The following is a 15,918-nucleotide window of genomic DNA, read 5'->3' as shown; positions in this document are numbered from 1 at the left end:
AGGGAAGCGGCTACCAGGGAACATGGCTTGTACCTTCAGGCACATGGACTGCCGGACGCCGAACCTCAGAGTTTGTCCAGCTGGTCTGCCAGTGGCAGGCAGCCTGGGCCAGGCCAGGCTCCCACCTGCAGCGAGAGAGCCTGCATCCCCAGAAAACCCACAATGAGAGCAGCAGCTGGCCTGGGAAAGAACACTCCTCGCAGAATGTTCTTTCAAGAGGGAAAAGGAGGAGGAGGAGGACGAGGTTACCCAGGCCCAGGTTCCCCTTCTCCTTCCTCTTTATGTAAATTAGTATCAACTTAGCGTCAGTGAATTGAGGGGCAGAGAGACAGAGGCCGGGAATGTGCTGCCAGTGGAGACTCACCTCGTGTGGAGGGAAATACCAGGAGTGGGGAAAAAACAGCTCTACCACCCCCACCGGGGGTGTGTGCGCACGTGTGTGAGTGTGTGAGTGAATCAGAGAGTGTGTGTGTGATAGTGCACACAACAAGGACCTAACCCTACCTAACATGGGAGGTGACATTTCATCTGAGATTCAAAGGACTGCTACAAACCTCGTGATAAAGTGCCAGACACAATCCAGAACAAATTAAGCAAGTGCACTTCTCTCCTTCCCTCTCTAGCTTTCTTTATAAAATAAAACTCTACGGAAGTGTTTTATTCAGTTATTCTGTTAACAAATGTATATTTAATGCCTATTAAAGGCAGGCCACTTTACCAGGCAGGAGAAATAGAAAGATTAATCGGATGTGGCTCTACCCTCCAGGAGCACCTGGATGGTCAGTGTGGGGTCAAGTCCTCCTCGGGGTTAACAGACAGGCAAGGCGGGGCTCGGAGTGTTTGTCCCTTGTTGAAAGACAGGAAGAGCTCTTAGGAGCTATCTTAGGGTTTAATGGGTTTGTGTGGGGAAGGAGAAACTTCTTGTTAAAGAGAGGAGGTGGTATTTGAGCCAAGTCTTGAATGGTGAGTAGGATACAAATGGGATAGTGTATCCGACTCACTAGAATGAATAGCATCAGCAAAGGCACGGGGGCAGGACATCAAAGGATGGCTCTTTGCAGGGATCAGTGAGTAATCCAGTGTGTCTTTTATACTACATTAGAGGGAAGTGTTGAAAAAGTCAACTTTGAAGAAGAGATGCGAGCTAGGCCCTTGAAAGTCAGTGTAAGGGTTTGCCCACACTTTGCCCTGCAAGGGTGCTGATAGAAGTCGCTGGGCAGGAGGCAGACATGATGAGATGGGCGTTTGAGAACACTTGGTCACTGTGCTCTTGCGTGGATGGGAACAGAACTGAAGGGAGGAGGACTGCTGGATGGCTTTGGAATTCCAGCCCTGATTGTCAGCAGTGGAACTGAGGGTGGAGCAGTGGGTAGATCCCAGGGGCTGCCCCATCCTGAGGCTTCCCCAGCAGTGCTCCAAGTGAACAGCTGGGGGGTAAAAGCCAGGCAGCCATGTCCTGATGACTGGGACTGGTCAAGGCCGATGCACAGGTAGCTCATGGGTTGTGAAGGCAGGCGCCCTGCACGTGTGAGCTCTGGGGTTCCAGCAGGACAGGGTCTCATGCCAGGTGCCCTGGGATCAGGGAGTGGAAGGGGGTGGGTAAGAGAAGAGACCCTGGAACACTGGCAGGTGGGCAACAGCCGGGTGGAATCTGTGGTGCTCCACAGGGGGCACAAGCAATCGAAAGTCTTCTCTACTGGGGCTTGTCTCGCCATGTAAGAATTGGGTACCAAAGACAGAGAGAACAAGTAAAACCAGACCCACAGCGATAGCCTTGCAGACAAACCCATGACCATGAAGAAGCCATATCAGAGCAGTGTTTCGAGCCCCTGTGTGTAGGTCTCAGCCATAGCTGTCATTTCTTCCCCAAGGTGACAGTGCCCCTCCACCATGGTGTGGACTTCATGATTTTCTTATTCTCCAAAGGAGAAAGGAGCTTATTAAGTGAAGTGGCTGCCAAGTGTATTTTAAGATGAACAAAGCCTAGATCTTTTTTTTCCCCCACCACATACCGTACGTAATTGTGTGAAGGGCAGGATTTATTTGGTTTGCATTATGATTCTTTCCCCCAAGCTTAATTACAGTGTTAACACAGCAGCTACAGCTTGAAAGAAACAAGTTCCACAGTCATGGGGACCAGCATGACCATTCTGGGTTTGAAACACAGTTTCTTTGTGCAGGGAATTAATTGTATATGAAACTTTGGGGCTTATGCAAAACATATTTCTATGAAAATAAATGTGAATAGTCATTAAAATGAATAGTTGTTTCAAAAGGAGACTCCAACTGCATGTTGGAGCCAAGGAATTTTAGACGCCTCCCTTATTGGCTTCATTTCGGGTTGAACTCTGCATTTCTTAAGACAGCATCAGAGCCCCAGAGGTACGCCTTAGCTCACATTTAGGAATCAGATGTATAATTCCAATCATACATTATTAGGGGAGGTAAGGAAGTGAAAAGCTTAAGTAGTATTCAGGTCTAAAGAACTTCATGAAGAAGTCATCCTGTGCTGGAGAATCCAACATGTAGTAGAAAGTGTTGTCTGAGCGTTTGGCCTCAGACCAAGGGACCTAGGAATGGGATGCAGCCTGTCAGCTTTGGGGAGCTCTTTGGACAACCTGTAAATCAGAAATGTGGGAGATAGTCCCTACTTTCCCACCTGCCAGCATTGACATGGGACATCTGTGGCTTAGAGCTCTGTGCGGTTTGGGGGTCAGTTCAGAGCTGAAGCTTGAGATTAAGCAACATACTTCTCTGAGGTTCATCAGAGGTGAGAAAAGTGGCCTTGGACTTGGGGGAGGGGGCCACATAGCCAGAAAGGTGGAGGAGGTCAGACCCCTTTGTGCTTGGCATTCTGTACTGCTCCCTGCTCCACACTGCTTCTCCTTAAGGCTTTGCTTTCCTTCCTGCACTGAGATTCTTGTTATGTAGTCAAACATCCACAAAGAAGGCAAATACTCAAAGTTGTGTGCGGGGATATATGAGAAGAGTGCCCTCATCTGGCATCGTATCAAGGTGCATCCTTTAATTGATGGCACACTGGCCTCAGTTCCAGGATGAGTAATGACACCATTTTGTATTTCCCATTGGGTTGTTATAAATTCTCAGCAATGCGGTGCCTCTTCCTACAGAGCTATCTCCTCTACCTGATTACCTGACTTTTTGCTTATGCGTCTTACCTAGTTTGAACAAAGAGACCCAGTGGCAGTCAGAGGCCAATCTGAGCTGCTGTAAGGTCTCCTGGCTTTGCAGGGACTGCTGGTCGCTCTATTGTCCCTGCTGACCTCTGGGCATACTCCTCTGCCTATCTATTTCCATCTCCTGCGGTGCTGAAAGTGTGTACAGACTGTGGTGTGAAGGTATCAGATACACTGGTCTCATGGCAACCACACCTGGGCCCCTTGGAAAAGCAAAGCCACCTGTGGGGTTCTGCAGGACCCCTAGGTGTGAGGCTGAGCCTTACGTCTGATGGTTTGGGAATGAGGACCAGGCCTGTTTCACCTGCACTTGGAGGAGGGCCCCAAGGCATGGCAGGGAACACTATAAATAATTTGGGAAGACTCTTCAGCAATTTATTTTTCCTGGTGTGAAAACACATTTGAACTTGGAAGTTCCCAAGTGCATTTGGGTCTGGCCCCCAAGTGCATGACTGGGAACACAGAAGCTTGACATTTCCCTTCCCTTTTAGGGCATGGCTTGGTGGATCAATTCAAGCCCATTAAGATTTTCAGAATGACAGGAGGAGAAAAATCCTTTCAGAGAATGTTCATAAGATACTGTGACCGAACACCATTTCCTTGGGCCTGGACGGTTTTCTTGTTTCAAAAATCCCATCAATCGCCATCCCCTCCTCGAGGCTGAGCATCTGGTTTTCACTTCCCTGTTTCTTGACACAAAAGCCCATAGCAAAGGCTTGTAGACGTATGAATTACATACTTGTTAGTAACACTGTGTTGCCTCATGTTTAAAAGGTAATGTGGAAAGAGCTTTCAATTTTTATGGTTTTTTAAATATAAAGAAATAATTGTCCTTCCAACGTGGGGGGTGGGGTAGCCATCAGGGTTGGGAATCTTGGCGTGCAGACATGGGCTTCGCTCCTACCCAGTCTTCTGATCCTTGTTTGTCGGATTCTCAAGTAAAATGGTGTGTGTGTGTGTGTATGTGCCATGTCTCGAGTGAACTGTTTTCCTGCAGGAGCACAATGGAGTTTTCAAAAAAGTCTAAATGATCGCCTCTACCCCAGGAGCACATCTGTTGCACAGAGTGAGGCCCATTCCATCAACGCAGTTGCCTTTGGAACAGTGAAGTCATCCCCACCTAATGCCTGAGAACAGAAACGAGGATAACAGGCCAGTATGAAATATTAAAGTTTTTCACATTTTGCTGTTCTCTTCCAGAGAACACAAAGAACATTGACATATTTTCTGGAGCCCAGGTGGATAGCTAATGGACTGGAGAAGCTTTCAACTCAACTGGGGCGATACATAAAGAGAAAACTTAATTACAGTTAGGATTCAGTGGGTTAACCAGATAAACAAGTTGCCTCTGTGTTTTGTGGCGTCTAAGAAGCTATTGATTTTAAGATGCACCATTATTTTATGTACCTCTGAGGAAAAAGTGCTGCCAATTAAACTATGACCACAATGCTCTGTAATTTAGAATTGCAATTTTGCACATATTGAAAGAACTCTTTAAGGCTTATGTAAACACTTGTGCATGCATTAAAATGAAAATATAAGCAGAACACATTGGTTGCAAAACTCCTAAACTGTCTTCACAAGAGGAGATCTTCTGAGTGATTCCTTGACTTAGAGTTGTTTGTGGTTCTCTGTGTAGCTGTCCCCCCTGTGACGTCAGGGGCAGTGATCATGCGCCTTTGTTCCCAGAGCACACTACACCGTCGACCTGTGCAGTCTTCCCTGCCCTGGACACCCACTTACAAGTTCTAGAGCTGATGCTTTCTTAATCTTTCCAGAAGGTAAGAACCAGGAGATAAGACACATCTCTCTCTCTATATATATCTATTTTTCCCCCCAAGTGGTTGTTAAATGGTTTGTTGACTGAAAGACCAAGGCTAACAGTAGTGTAACCTTGCCACCAGAAGGACAATCAAGTAAGCTCAGGTGTGGGCAGTGACGAAGCTATAGCCTCCGCCTTGTTTGCTAACAGTTGTGAGATGCCCCAGCAACTCTGTGAGGGCTGCCTTGATGAGGGGACTCCCACTTCCTGCTCACTTTGTCCCTAATCTCAGATAGCCGTGATCTGTAGAGCAGTCTTAGGAGGAAGCCATCAAATTCAGTGCTTGAATGAGGATGGCTGATATCCCCAGTGGCCAAGCCTGGTAGGTTCATTCCACGAAAATGAGAAGTAGAAGAGAAAGGGTGCAGCACAGATTCTTGACGTTGAGGACTAGTAACTGCACCTACTAGTAATATGCGGTTCAAGGAACAGTTGAGCTTCAGAAGCTTCTGCTTCAGGAAGTCTTACCCCAAACCTTGCTGTGCTTACACAGTACCTTGTATTGAGCTCTGTCACAGCATGCTCCAGGCTGTGTGGCATGCCTCTGTTTGTGTGACTGCTGTGACCTCTTTGAGAGCAGCAGCCATTGCCATTCGTCTTTGTAACCCAGTGTGTAATGCAATGCCCAGGCCTTTGCAGCCTTTGGGTAAATGTTTGTCAAAAGACTGAGGATGGAGAGATGAGGGCAGGAAATGCTCAGGGTCAGGGAAATGTCAGCCAGGTTTAGGAGGGGGGGTGGAGCTGTTTGGCTTAGTGTAGGCTGCATGAAAGGAAGCAGTAAATTCAGAGCATGAGGTGGGGCTGGTGCCAGTTCATGGAAGACCCTGAGGACTGTCAGGAGGGAGATTGTGTGACTGCCCTGAACGTGACAAAGACAATTTCAGAGCACCCATGTGGAATCCTGTCAGTATGTTGGAGTGTAGAAAACAATTAATGGGGCAAAACAAACCGGTCAGTATTGACCATGTTCCAGATGAGGTTACCCAAGGCAGAAAACCTGAAACGCATGAAACTTCAGTAAAGCAGAGTATCTTTTAAAAGTAACATTTATTCATTGGAAGATTCCACCAAGATTAATAGGGTGACTATGGACCAGGCACTGAGGACACGGAGATGAATATGTATCATTTGCACCTCGAGGATCCCAGTTTGTAGGAGATACAGATCTGCACATATCCACGTATGTAACTTTAGATGTGTAAACACACAGGGCATATGTAAAAGGGAAGAGTATTTGGAATTCAGTGTGTTATACTCAGACTACTGTGGGTGCACAAAGAAGGGATTATCTTCATGTGGGGGAGTGTCAATGAAAATTCTGAAGGGCCGAGATGATTCTTAAAATATTTGCAACCAAGACAGAATTAATTGTCCTCTGTAGAAGTATTTCTCACAGGAGACTGGTACCCCCTAGCAAGAGGGTTCTGTGGTCAACTAAGTTTAGAAAACAGAACGTAACGTACTCCATTCCCACCTTAGAATTCACGGTATGCATTAGCATATTAAAACACCCCAAGGTCAGCAATAAAAACAAACAAATGAATAAGCAAACAATGAACAAAACGCCAGCTTATTTGGTTTGGCTTAGTATACCATTTTTCCAAACTCAGTTGACCACTGAGCCTTTCTGTGGCAGAGCACCTGTTACTGTCTCACGCCTATTAATATCCCTACGTCATGGTTTGGGAAACACAGCTGATGCCTGATTTGGGTGGGGGATTGTCTGAAGTCATCGGGCATGGCTTTCCAATACCATGAATTTCTGCTCTTTGGGTTCTTATGAAAACTTGGTATTTATTATAGTAAGTGAATGCACGTGTTCATAAGCATGGTTTGTACCTTTCGGTATCCAAAATTCTCCTAACCAAGATCAAAGCAAACATGTCCATCTCAAAAGGCATAGAACTTCGTGTGGGAATGACTACTGTATTGCTATTAACTGTTATCACACTATAATGTTTTCTAATGTTCATTAAATAATTTAGAGACTGGAAAAATGCATATATATATTTAGACACTGTCTTTAGTGAGTTCTTCCAAGTAGAATAAGAACTTCTAAGATATTCTACCTAATCGCAATGCGTTCTTAGACTTTAATTTTCTAAGTAATTTTGGTACCAATGCAGAAATCATTTATCAAATTACCTGGAGTTTTTTTTTTTCATCTCAGTGGCTGTATACTGTAAAGCTCAAAGAAAAAAAGAACCCCTAGGGTTATAATAAAAAAGTTCAGCTTTAACTGAGCAAATAAAATAAATGTTAACCATTTTACTTGTTCTGAAGATTCTATTGTGTCCAGAAGGTTTGAAATGACTTTGGCTTTGTGATCACCACTATTCTGGATTGAAACATCTTGTCAAACCTGTCTGCAAAGTGAAATCTCATGTACCAAACCCATATTTCCAGTTTAACCCGAAATATATTCTGACTTATAGACCTACAGGCATTATTCAATTTATATGCATTGCTTGATGGGCCAAGAACACTAAAATGTGGATGTGGTCATCTCTAGTCTTCCAGATGGTCAGGCCCCTTCTTTTACTCCAGCTAGAGACTGTGGCAGGACTTAGCAAAGCACTGCAGCCCATGACCAGACAAACACTACAGGTGGTGGCTTTGTCACTGTGTGATTGTTTGAGAGGTGGCTTCAGGACTGACACTATTTCTCTTGTGTGCATTTGGGTCAAGAGAAGGTTTTCAAGAAATATTTGTTAAATGAATGGACAATTGAATGAACAGACACGTACCAGGACACCTTAAACTACATTCAGACTTGAGCCTTCCACACATCAGAGGGCAGATCTATGGATTTCTGAGGCAGACAGTGATTTGCCCTTGACTTCCACACTCATCGTGAACCTGATGATGAACGGTGAGTCCTCAGAAGAGCTAGGCCTGAAAACATTCCCTTTCATCTTCCTTCCAAAGTTGAGTTCCCCTCGACAGCCCTCCAGCCAAGTCCCCTCTTTCTGGGAAAGGTGCCAGGAGGGAGGAGTGGGTGAAGAAGCACTGAAAGGCAGCTAAGGGTAATGAGAAAAGCACATCTCACTGAACACGCAGCCTCTTCTGCCTCGGCTTTGCTTGAGTGAGCTTGTGGGAGAGGCTGAAAAGCACATTCTTTAAAATCCTGGCCCTGGGAAAGGAATGCATCTCAGGCAGAAATGTCAGCATGGCTCTGCCCTGACCATGGGACAGTTCTTTTACTGTTGACTTTTTGAGAGGATAAAACCCACCCCCCTTCTCCTGCATGCTAAGGATGGTTCACAGAACTGATGCAATTTCAAGCCCTCATTCAGCCCAACTGTATTGGATTTTTATCACAACTCAAAGATTTTACAAATTGCATTTCTACCCTTCCTTGTTGGCCTCTTTCCCTGTCACCCCCATCTCAAAATCGAGTTTTGTTCAGAACCAGCTGCTCTAGATGGCCAAGTAAACCTTTGCTCTTGACCTGGGGGTCAGCTGAGTCACATCCATTTCCCTCCACTTTGTAAAAAGCCATTCAGAGCCTCCACCTCTCCTGTTGCTGCAGGTTGGGTCAGATTGTGGGTGGCTGGAGGATGAGCTCATCACTTGTCCCACTGCCCGGTGCACAGCTCATCTTGTTGAACTGTCACTTGCTGATTTAAATCTGAGTTTTCCTCAAACATCATTCTTCAGCTATTTTTGCCCTGGAAGACTTTAAGCATTGCTTCTTTGAATGCATTCCATCTTTGTTTGGAAATTTGGCTTTGCTGATTTCTGACCTTACAATAGACCTTACAATTCTAAAGTAGTGCTACTTTAGAATTGGCCAGATATCACTTATTCCCTTGCATTTGGAAAGACAAACTGTGACTCCTACAGACAAGGGGCTTCTGGCTGGCTTTGCTCACTCTAGTCTTGGATTTTCATAGGCAGACTGTCTGCCACTGAACAAAAGACCATAGTGATCAGTCTGAGGCTTCCTGGAAGGAAGGGCTGATCGAACATTTCCACATACAGACATTCATTGGATGCGTATTTTATGAAAGACCTCAAGGGTGGTGGTCTGATAAGACTACTGCATGTAAAGTGGAGCCTCAACATAGACAAAATCTGTTCTTTCAGTCATTTGCTTGGGTATTGTATGTCCTAGCACTTCAGTAGGTAGTAAGTGAGTAACAGGAATATATAGTTTATCTTTTGACTTAAAATGAAATAAGGTATACATATCCACAACAAAGGAATATTTTGCCAGGACTAAGATCACAAGCAATGTCTCTAGGTTCACAGGAAGAAGGAGGTATGGCTGGGAATGAAGCAAACACAGTAGCTGAGTGTCCTGAGCCCTGAACAAAGCTTCTGTAGGGCTTGAGGTGGGCAGAGAGAGGAATCTTTTCTGTCCCTGGCCCTAAGGATCTTGTGATCAATTGGAAGAGAAGAAGTACACGCAGTTCTCTGTGAATGCCTGTTCAGGGAGAGGTACATTCCTGGGGGTGTGAGCTGTGGCTGGCTGCCACTGTCCAATCAGCCCCAGTCATTTGTCCCTCCCACAGCATGGTGGGCAGATGGCCCCTGGAAGTTAGTCTGGTTCTAGAAAGCCTTGCCTCTCTATTTTCAACCACACCTGGCAGGGATGGTCAGGGAAAACCGGCAACCACCTTAGCTTTAGTCACCACTTTGTACCCTTGCATCTTTCTCTAAACCAGATTCCAGCCATCTCCATTTTCTGGTTTTCTAAGTGACTTTGATTTTTAGTGTAATTACAAGTGTCTTGGGCTTTTAAATTTAATGAATTGGTTTTTAAATAAATGCAGAGACACTGGAGGAAAGGGCATGGCAGATTTTTACCTTAGTCTCCAGCCATTAACCACTGGTCCATGCTCACCTGACCACTGGAGTACTGGGGACTGGGAGGTACAGTCTGCAGGACTTCAGCCATCTGCATGTTGAGTGTTAAATTCCTTTGGTTTTTAAGTGCAGGTGGCATTGTGCCCCTGTGCACAGTAGTGTGCCCTCATATTTTCAGTTCTTCCCATGAATGATGTCTCTCAGTAGGTGGGAAATTGCCAGCTGGAGAAATGTTGTGTTACGTCCCTATGAATGTCCTTTTAAGGTTGTCCAGGGTTCTCCTTTTATCACATGTGCACACATACATCTAGATACACATGGGATCCTTGAGAGGTATCAGAATAAGGAATGTGATGTCCATTTTGCAAGACTGGGTTTGCAAAGACAATACAGTGTTTTAACAAAGTACTGGCCTGGGGATTGGAAGGTTTGAGTTCTGGTTCTGGTTTTTATCCCAGTGTGGCTCCGGGCCTGTTATTTTCCCTTTCCCCTCTTATATTTCTCAGTTATACTGTTGGGTATTTCACAATACACTCTTTAAAGGCTTTCCATGATTCTAAAAATCTTCCACCCTCACTTGCTGGCTTCTCTTGACATGCAGGGATTCCCTCTTGACAGGCAGGGATTAGGTGTCAACACAGACCAGGCCTTAGTTCCAATGGACCTGGGGTGGAACAGAATGCTGAAGTGCCAGTATAGCAAGTGGTGTCTTATCAGAGGTTCTGAGGCCCAATGCTGACAATTGAGTCCAAATGTGTTGTTTGCTAATTAACTCCAAAGAAACCACAGGACCCAGAGGCAGCACTTCGTGGGGCTGGGGCATAAAGAGGAGGGTATGAAGGAACCAGAGCCACTACAATGCCCATGCTGCAGGAGGCTTCAATTGTTTCTAGGCTCAAGTTGTACTGGTGAGCTGATGTTGGTGAGGGGACCAGGATGGAGTGAGCTCTGAACTTTCATACTCCGTGTTAGAAATGAGGAAAATCAACATTTTCCTTTAATGAGCAATATGTTTTTCTTACTCAGTGATATTTAAAGAGTTCTAGAATGAATGATTTAAGACACACTTATACCAGATGCAGATAATTTTCAAGTAGAGGAGGGAACCCAATATTTTTCCATAGAATGTACCTGGGGACCAGGGCTGCTCAAGGGCAATGGAGTCTTACATTATTGTGTATGACTCCCAGAAGGTTGGACCCACCAATAATCTTGAAGATCAGGCTAGTGTAGCTCAGTGGGTTGAGTGAGGGCTGTGGACCAAAGGGTTGCTGGTTTGGTTCCCAGTCAGGGCACATGCTTGTGTCAGGTCCCCAGCGGAGGCTGTGTGAGAGGCAACCACCCATGGATATTTCTCTCTCTCTCTCCCTCCCTTCTCATCTCTAAAAATAAATAAATAAAATCTTTAACAAAGGAAATATGGTTAGTATAACTTAAAAAAACAACAACAACCCTGAAGAGATGCAAATAAGTCTTTCTCTCTCAAGTTCAAGACTCAAGAATGATTACTTGAACCAATCACCTAATTACAATCACTGGAGGGACTCTGAGGGCAAACTTGTGAGTTCCAGGGGGAAATAAGTCTCAGTCAGCCCATCCTCACTTTGGTCCCATGACCCATGTGACTCTTGGTAAATAATCTGGAGCTTGTGAAGGTTGAAAAGTGTTCTAGTGCTACTTTTTTTTTTGTCCTAGTTATGAGTTTTTAATCCATCTCTCCACCAATCCATGCAAATAACACACATTCCCTAAGCATTTGTTCTGTGCCAGCTATTAGTCTGGGTGGTGGGGATAAGATGATATAGTGAAAAGTTGTTGGTTTCCTCCTCAGGATTATTCCCCTTAAGGGACCATGGACAGTCATCTGGTAACCATTAGGGAGAGCCTGCCAAGGGTACAACTAATGCCAAGTAACTTTAGCTAAGAATTTGAGTTAGAACTGAGGTCCTGACCATATCCCTTGAGCCTTTGAATCAAGCTTTGCTGAAGGCCACACCTCATTCAGTTATGGGGGCCAATAAGTTCCTTTTAATGTTCAAGCCAGTTCGAGATGAGTTCTGTTACTTACAACTGAGAGCATTCTCCCAGATGCACAGGCATCACTCTTGCAGAGGTGAAGGACGTGAATGCCAGTATACAAAAGAGCTTAGACCAGCTCACTTGCTTCTGAATCTCAGTGTCACCACTCATGAGTCCTGCATGGCCTCTTGTGCCTCATTTTCTTCATCAGTTAAATGGGAAGACTATTTCTGCATCACAGGACTGTTATAAAGATTAAGTTAGACTGCCAAGGCACTTCAAATGGTGCTTGGAACATAGTAAATACCACATGATACAAACACAACATGAGTGAATGCAGTAGTGAAAACCCTTGGTGGTCATTCTGCATGAGCTTAGTCTCCCTTCTGGCTGCTACCTCCAGAAGCGAGATCAGATAATGGAAACACCCAATCACCACAGGGACTGCTAATCTGAGTAAAGAGTTTCCAGCATTTATTCTAAGGACTGCTAGAGCCAAATGCAAAACTTCTGCATTGCTGAAAACCACCAATTAGATTTATAATAACATCACTTTGATTAAGAGTGGGAGCTATCAAGCTCACCTATAACAATGACATGGTAAATTTGTCATGCTACTTTTGTGTGTTTTAGTTGCTAGGATATTGTTTGCCTGACAAACAACAGCTTGTTTTTCTAGCTCACATTGACCCTTTGTTTCTGTATGTCATGAAGGTATGATAAATGTGTGCCATGGTCATGCCATGGTAGTTGTCTGTAAAGGCAAAGCAAAAGGTGCTGCATCTCTCAGTGACATGGTGTACCTGACACAATGATTGGGATGCTTGTGTGTCATCATGATAGATGTCTGTCACTATGACATGAAGTACCACTCTGTCAAGGTGTCATTTTAGTGGGTTTTTTTCCATCATGATAACACAAAATGTCTGTTATGGTGACCTGGTATATATACCATATGCATCGGCTCATCTGATCTGTCTCCCTTCTTATTCCACATAATCAATGAGTCACCAAGTCTTTGGCATCACTTCCTAAGTGTGCCCTAAGCTGTCCCCTCCTCTCCATCCTCATTGCTCCTGTTAGAACTATGACTCTGGGCTCCCTGTCTCCTGAGCTGTTCTTAGTTAGTCCATTCTCAACTCTACACTCAGAGGGATCACTGTAACGCAGATCAATGTCAGCCCCCTTTTCTAAGATTTGCAAATTGGAAAAGACACTTTGTGTTTCCCAAATACCATAAAGTCTCCTCATTCTAGTGCTCTGGGAACTTTTGCATCTCTGTTCATTGCTCATCAGGGATATGGGCCTGTAGTTTTCTTGTAACGTCCTTGTTTGGCTTTGTTGGTTTTGTTTTCAGGGTAATGCTAACCTTGTAAAATGAATTTGGGAGTGTTCTCTTCAGTTTTTTGAAGGACTTTGAGGAGAATCAGCATTAATTTTTTCTTAACTATTTCATGGAATTCACCAGTGAAACCATCTGGTCTTAGACTTTTCTTTCTTGGGAGACTTTTGATTACTGATTCAATCTCTGTACACATTATTAGTCTGTTCAGATTTTATAGTTTTTCATGATTCAGTCTTGGTAAGTTTTCTGTTTCAAGAAATTTGTCCATTTTTCCTAGGTTGTCCAACTTTTTGGGGTATAACTGTCCGAGTATTCTCTATGATCCTTTGTATTTCTGTGGTATCAGTTGTAATGTCTCATCTTTCATTTATAATTTCATTTATTTGAGTCCCCTTTCTCTTTCTTAGTCTATCTAAAGTTTGCTGAGTTTGTTTATTTTTTCAAAAAAATCAACTCTTAGTTTTATTGCTCTTTTCTGTTCTGTATTTGACTTATTTCTTTTCTAATTTTTATTATTTCTTTCTGGTAATTTTGGTTTTGCTTGTTTTTCCAGTTCCTTGAGGTGTGATGTTAGGTTGTTTATTTGAGGTAATTATTTTTTTCTTAATGTAGGCATTTATAGCTACATACTTTCATCTTAGAACTGCTATTGCTCCCCCTCATATGTTTTGGTGTGTTATGTTTCCCTTTTTGTTTGTCTCAGAATATTTTTTGATTTCCCTTTTGAGTTCATCTTTTATGCATTGGTTTTTTAGAGTGTGTTGTTTATTATCTATGTATTGTGAATTTTTAAATTTTCCTCCTGTCATTTATTTACAGTTTTATGTCATTGTGGTTGGAAAAAATATTCAACATAATTTACATCTTCAATTGGTTGATCCTTTTCATGGCTTAAAACATATGATCCACCCTGCATAATATTCTGTGTGCACTTGAGAGGAATGTGTATTCTGCTGCCATTGAATAGAACGTTCTGTGTATGCCTGTTAAGGTTCTATGATCTGCAGTGTTGTTCAAATTCTCTGTTTCCTTATTGGTGTTCTGTCTATTGTTGGGTGGGGGTTATTAAAGTCCCCTACTATTATTGTGTTACTGTTTATTTTTCCTTTTAATTCTGTTAGTATTTGCTTTAAATATTTGTGTTCTGATGTTAGGTACATATATATTTACAGTCTTTGTAATTTCTTGATGAGTTTACCCCTTTACCATTATACAATTACCTTTTTTTCTTTTATGACCATTTTTAACTTAAAGTCTATTTTTTGACATAAATATAGCCACCACTCCTTTTTTGTCATTAGTTGCTTGTAATATCTTTTTGCATCCCTCACTTTTAGCCTATGTGTGTCCTTAAAGCTAAATTGAGTCTGTTATAGCCAGCATATCATTGTATCTTTTAAAAAATATTTTTAAAAGATTTTATTTATTTATTTTTAGATAGAGGGGGAGGGAGGGAGAGAGGGGGAGAGAACCGTCAGTGTGTGGTTGCCTTTCATGTGCTCCCTACTGGGGTCCTGGCCCACAACTCAGGCATGTGCCCTGACTGGGAATTGAACCAGCAACCCTTTGATTCACAGGCTGGCACTCAATCCACTGAGCCACACTAGACAGGGCTCATTGTATCTTTTTTAAAAACCTATTTGACATTCTATTTTTTTTATTAGAGAATTTAATTCATTTGTATTTAAAATAATTATTGTTAACTAAGGACTTACTATTGGCATTTTGTTCATCGTTTCTCACGGTTTTGTTGTTCTTTTGTTCCTGTCATCAGCTCTTGCCCTCTTCCTTGGTGACTTGCTGACTCTCAGTGGCAGTGGGCTTTGAATCATTTATCTCATTTTTCAATGCATCTTTTGCAGGGTTTTCCTTTGTGGTTACCATGAGGCTTAATAAACTATAGTAGTTTCCCTTTATTCATGGGTGTGTTTCAAGACCCCTAGAGGGTACACGAAACCAAGGACAGTAATGAGCTCTGATCAGCTTCTTTAACACTTTTGGAAATGTGGCAGCAGGTTCATCAGCATATGCAGCCTCTGCAGTAGGTTTTATACTTTCCAGTCCAAACTTCCTACTGGATCTATGTAAACATCCTTTACTTGCAATAAGTAGCTTGGTGCCCCTTGTTGCAGGGGATTCTTTGCTGAAGTCTCTGTGTAGGTTCAGTGCTTTCTGGTGCAATACAGTGCCGTCAGCTGGAACACGTGCTTCTGGTCATGTCTGCCACCCACAAATTTAACCCTCCTTTCATCTTAACTATACATTTATCACACACTGTGGCCATAACATTTGCAAGTTGAGGTATGAGGACAACGCTAGCCTGATTTTTTTCCCTTTACAATATCATGGATAGAAGATATTTTCTTACCATAGGTCTTAGAAACCTTGGCATATTATTTTTTCTCCTTCAGTTGGGAACTTTTCACCTTTTTACTTAAAGGAAGCACTTAACAGCTTCTCCTTGGCATATCTGAATTGTAAGCATTACTACTTTGTGATTTGGGGCCATTATTAAATAAAATAAGGGTTACTTGAACACAAATACTGTGATACCGTGACAGTGGATCTGATAAATGAGATGGCAATGAAATGGCTAGTGGGCCAGTAGTGTGGACAGCATGGATACAGTGGACAAAGGGAGGATTCACATCTACAGTGGGATGGAGTGGGATGTATGAGTTCACATCATGCTACTCAGAGTGGTGCACAACTGGAAACTTATG

At 43.3% G+C, this 15,918-nt stretch overlaps 1 long non-coding RNA gene across 1 annotated transcript in view; it reads left to right on the top strand.

The window, feature by feature from the left end:
• Positions 1-4,807: 4,807 nt before the first annotated feature.
• LOC119047929 (uncharacterized) overlaps positions 4,808-15,918 on the top strand; it is a 94,308-nt gene continuing 83,197 nt past the window's right edge. The window contains exon 1 of the long non-coding RNA XR_005082219.2: positions 4,808-4,978. This is a non-coding gene — a long non-coding RNA (uncharacterized LOC119047929). The remainder of the gene's footprint in view (positions 4,979-15,918) is intronic.

The sequence above is a fragment of the Artibeus jamaicensis genome, unplaced genomic scaffold (assembly GCF_021234435.1).
Source record: "Artibeus jamaicensis isolate MK-2021 breed Jamaican fruit bat unplaced genomic scaffold, CSHL_Jam_final contig_465, whole genome shotgun sequence".
Taxonomy (NCBI): domain Eukaryota; kingdom Metazoa; phylum Chordata; class Mammalia; order Chiroptera; family Phyllostomidae; genus Artibeus; species Artibeus jamaicensis.
The sequence above is the reverse complement of the archived record's forward strand: the minus strand, read 5'-3'. Positions and strand labels throughout refer to the sequence as shown.